This window comes from Boleophthalmus pectinirostris, unplaced genomic scaffold, assembly GCF_026225935.1.
Source record: "Boleophthalmus pectinirostris isolate CB_2022bp ecotype Guang Dong unplaced genomic scaffold, ASM2622593v1 HiC_scaffold_2825, whole genome shotgun sequence".
Taxonomy (NCBI): domain Eukaryota; kingdom Metazoa; phylum Chordata; class Actinopteri; order Gobiiformes; family Gobiidae; genus Boleophthalmus; species Boleophthalmus pectinirostris.
The window spans coordinates 1481749-1486748 of NW_026571290.1; the positions used below are offsets into that span (position 1 = coordinate 1481749).

At 45.2% G+C, this 5000-nt stretch overlaps 1 long non-coding RNA gene across 1 annotated transcript in view; it reads right to left on the reverse strand.

The window, feature by feature from the left end:
- The window catches only part of LOC129410908 (uncharacterized), a 6363-nt gene that overhangs the window by 522 nt on the left and 841 nt on the right, over positions 1-5000 (reverse strand). The window contains exons 2-5 of the long non-coding RNA XR_008633050.1: positions 2451-2521; positions 2128-2184; positions 1185-1601; positions 1-726 (exon numbers count right to left, since the gene is read on the reverse strand). The exon at positions 1-726 is cut by the window's left edge and continues 522 nt beyond it. This is a non-coding gene — a long non-coding RNA (uncharacterized LOC129410908). The remainder of the gene's footprint in view (positions 727-1184; positions 1602-2127; positions 2185-2450; positions 2522-5000) is intronic.

The window sequence follows — 5000 nt, forward strand, 5'->3', positions numbered from 1 at the left end:
CAGCGCACACTGAAAACCAGTTCATCCTCATCCTTCAAAAAGAATATATATCATATATATAATAATAATAATAATAATAATAATAATAATAATAATAATCAAGCAAAGATTTTGTGACTCTCCTGTTGAAGACTTCTGCTGTAAATGGTGTTTTTATGTTTTATTTATTGTCACTTCAGTCTAAGAGCATAAATGTTCATTAAAATGCACTGTTCCCTTTTCTTAAATAAAGACATAAAATAAATACATTTGAAGAGCTCACACCTTGACTGCTCTGTAGCGCCCCCTACAGTGACTCACAGACAGATTCAGACTCAGGTCACTAGAGTCAGGTCATGTGACTCTGGTGAAAAAATCTAAATTCTAAAATTTGATAAAAGTTGATTTGTGTCATAAATAAAGATGAGATCAGACGGACACGAGTGTTTCTGGACTCAGAATAATCAGACAAACTGAATCTCACATAAACAAAGTGGATCATTAGATTTTTGTGTGAGATGTGGAAATGAGGCTCTTTGAAGAGCTGGAGTTAAAGTGAATAACACTGACAGCACCAACACCACAACACTTTATTTAAGAGAGTTTTACTCCGAATCAGGATCAGAGCCATAAACCAGAGCTTTTGTTCAGTCCAGTTGTGTCCAGTTAAACATTTGGACTCAGATCGTGTCGTGTGTGTTCAGACTTTACCTGATGATGAAAGACCTCAGTAACTCCTCTTTGTATCTGTGAAACAAACCAATAATAATGAGTCACATTTCCTCGTCTCCTCAGTCACATCCACAAAAGTTTGAGCTTTAACCTACAGGAGGTGGAGAGTGAAAGAGGTGGAGAGTGAAAGAGGTGGAGAGTGAAAGAGGTGGAGAGTGAAGAGGTGGAGAGGGAGAGACATTCAACACAGAGTCTGAATGTGAGTCTGATTATTTAACACAACAGACGAGTTCAAAACAATAAACCACTTTGTGTTGATCAGATTAAAGGAGCTGAACCTGATGTGTCTGAAAATCAGAAAAACTCCACAGACACAGAGAGAACAAGTCTGATAAAAACATCTCGTTTTGACCCTGAGAGTTTCTTTTAAAATATATTTGTATTTGGGACAAAACTAAAGTTTCTTTGATAAATGAAAACATCAGGTTCAACTCCTTTCACCTGTCAGAGCCCAACACCCTGCAGCTCCTCACCTCCGTGACCACAGAGAATAACAAGGTTCTTCAGTTCACTCGACGGTCGTCCTCCTCAAAGACCTCGACTTGACTCCTGATTGTGACGGAGGGTGGAGCCAATGAGGAAGTGGGCGGAGCCAATGAGGGAGTGGGCGGGGGCAATGATGGAGTAGGTGGGGCCAATGAGGGAGTGGGCGGGGTCAATGATGGAGTAGGTGGGGCCAATGAGGGAGTGGGCGGGCCAGTGAGGGAGTGGGCGGGGTCAATGATGGAGGTGGGGCCAATGAGGGAGTGGGCGGGACCAATGAGGGAGTGGGCGGGGTCAATGATGGAGTAGACGGGGCCAATGAAGGAGTGGGCGGGGCCAGTGAGAGAGTGGGCGGGGTCAGTGAGAGAGTGGGTGGAGTAAATGCAGATGTGGGCGTGGTCACGTTTCTGTAAAATACAAACATAAGATGAGAGGCAGGTCCTTTGGGACGTGTCCTTTGGGACGTGTCCTTTGGGACGTGTCCTTTGGGACGGGTCCTTTGGGACGGGTCCTTTGGGACGGGTCCTTTGGGACGTGTCCTTTGGGACCTGGTGTTTTTATTTCAACATTTGTCCCTAAATCAAGATCTGAACATTATTAACGGACCAATCAGACGCCTTCTGTCCCCAAGGTCACTGTTACTTTCATCAGTCTCACTCCTGATTGGCTCTTTTGTTGCCATGTTACAACCATAAAATAAACAAAGGACAAAACTTCTTTAATTTACAGCGTTTAAATGGTCAGAAAAAGTTCTTCCTTGTGCCTAATTGTTTCTGCATTTTGTATTTCTTTTTCAGTGTTGATGACTTTGTTAAAAGTGCATGAAGATCAGACTTGGTGGTTTGGCCCGAGCAGAGCTCCAAGATCTAAAGTGAGACTGAACCGTGGTGAAGGTTTGTCCTAAATCATGATTAAGTCAAAGGAGGAACTCACGCTGCAGGTGGAGCGTTTCCTCTGGACGGGACCTTCTTGGATCTGAGGCCACGTTTTCTGATGGAACAAAAATGAAATATTTCAATCACCAACACCAAACCAAAAGTATAAAAACCAAAAACACGTCTGAGCAGAGGCTCACACACTGACACCTGCAATTAAAATGATTCATTTAACTCACACCTGCCTCCATATTGGATTTATGAACATTAGGGGGCGCTGTTGACATTCAGAATAAACCAAACACCAGCAGCACCAAACCAACGGACCTGGACCACAGCTTGAGAACCACTGCTGCACATTTAAACTTTTTATTCACTTACGGTAAACGTGGCTTTTTGAAGGTTATAAAAGACTTTTTGATCGATCTCTGACGTCGCTGCCCCCTTCAGGTCTGAAAGAGAAAGAACAGAACACAAACTGTTCACCACAGAGTCACAAAATACAAGAAAACCAAGTCACAAACATCACTGGATCACATGGGTTTAGTTCTAGTTCAGACTTTTGGACAAATGTTAGAGCAGGATAAAACCAGCAGGGGGCGCAGTGTGCACCAGAGGAACTGTGATCAGTCCAAGATGGTGGATCATATTCAGGGGCCTCATTTATAAATCTCGCTCTTTACACCAACCGCGGTATTTATGAACCTCGACTAAATCGTGGAGCTTTGTTAAACTCTACACAAACTCTAAACAAAACTCTACACAAAGTCTAAACAAAACTCTACACAAAGTCTAAACAAAACTCTACACAAAGTCTGGAGACACTCGTGGAGAGAAGCAGAAGTGAACAGAGTTTGAGGAAGAGTTTGATCAGAAAATCCACGTATATAAAAGAATGACCTTCAGATTTGTGCATTTTAAGTGTTTGGTTCACAAAACAGGGAGCAGGTCTGTTTATTCCACTCATTATTCTCCACAATATTAAACATTTAAACTCGTGCATGAGCGCGGACACGTTCCCAGTGCAGCTCAGAGTCTCCCACAGTCCACACCGAGACCACAGACTCCTACAGAACACAGACTGTGACCAACACAGAGGACGAAATAATGACCCGACCTGAGACTAAACTCTTCCCTCGGACACAGGAGCTTTTTTGGTTTAATGAAACACTGGGACTAAACACAACTTTAACACTTTTACTCTAGTTTTTTACACACCAGCCAGAGTGACCCGAGCGACCCGAGTCTGTGACCTGAGTCTGTGACCCGAGTCTGTGACCCGAGTCTGTGACCCGAGTCTGTGACCCGAGTCCGTGACCCGAGTCTGTGACCCGAGTCTGATCCCGTCAGATCTCAGAAGCTAAGCAGGCTGGGTAGGACTTGGATGGAGACACTGGGAAATCCAGGAGCCACAGGAGGCGCCAGTGGCAAAAAACTGTTGTTGTGTCCTTAGGCAAGACACTTCACCCACATTGCCTAGTATGAAAGTGGTGCGTGTGTGTGTGTGTGTGTGTGTGGTCGGTCGGGCAGATTGGCAGCCTTGCTTCTGTCAGTCTGTCCCAGGGCAGCTGTGGCTACAATAGAATCTAACCACCACTGAGTGTCGAGTGACTGAATAATGATCTGTAAAGTGCTTTTCTTGAAAGGCGCTGTTATCAATCAACTCCTGCACATGAGAGCTGCTCTCTGACTGTATGAAGAACAGAATAATGTCCGTGTCCATCCCGACCCAGACCCACACTCACAGACCCACACTCACAGACCCACACTCACAGACCCACACTCACACTCACAGACCCACACTCACAGACCCACACTCACAGACCCACACTCACAGACCCACACTCACAGACCCACACTCACAGACCCACACTCACAGACCCACACTCACAGACCCACACCAGACCCAGACTCACAGACCACAGACTCACACAGACTCACAGACCCACACTCACAGACCACAGACCCACACTCACAGACCCACACTCACAGACCCAGACCACACTCACAGACCCACACTCACAGACCCACACTCACAGACCCACACTCACAGACCCACACTCACAGGTTCAGCAGTTTGGATGTTTGGTGTGGACTTTTATTGTCAGAATAACATCTGTATCTGATGTGTTTCGTGTTAAATCTGTGTCCTCGTGTCCCTCCCTCGCTCCTTTCCCTCTCCAGGGGAGGGCATCTGAATCTCTCGCACGCGCTCATAATTTGACCATTCAGATCAGCGCGTGCACGTATCTGCGTGTATATGTAAATATATACAGGACCAGTCCACACACACATCATAGACAGACTTAAAAATATAGAGATAAAACTCTTGAAACAGCAGAAAACACATGGTCTTTACTGCAAAGATGTGCTGCCTAAATATGATGAAATATGATTAAATGAACAGATGAGTCGTTCTTGTCACTTTTAGTTTTGGTGAGGTGGAGGTGAGAGGGGGCGTGGTCTGTCCTTTTATGGTGAGGTGGAGGTGAGTGTGAGGGGCGTGGTCTGTCCTTTTATGGTGAGGTGGAGGTGAGAGGGGGCGTGGTCTGTCCTTTTATGGTGAGGTGGAGGTGTAGGGGGGCGTGGTCTGTCCTTTTATGGTGAGGTGGAGGTGTGAGGGGGCGTGACGTGGGTTTACGTGCACAAATTCTAGTTGCAGGTGGATTTATAAATCAAATTGCAGGTTTAGTTCGTGCGGTGGATTTTCTAAATATGGAGTTTGTGGAGCACGACTCTCGTGGCTACGAGGCGAACGCACAAACTGACCACAACTACTACAGTTTTTTATAAACGAGGCCCCTGGTCTGTGACATGAGACGAGGCTGACGCTCCATTTTTCTATGACTTAATATTTTGTGTTTATTTTGGAGACTTTATGTTGAATGACGTCATATTTATGGAACATGCATCAATTCATTGATTCAGACT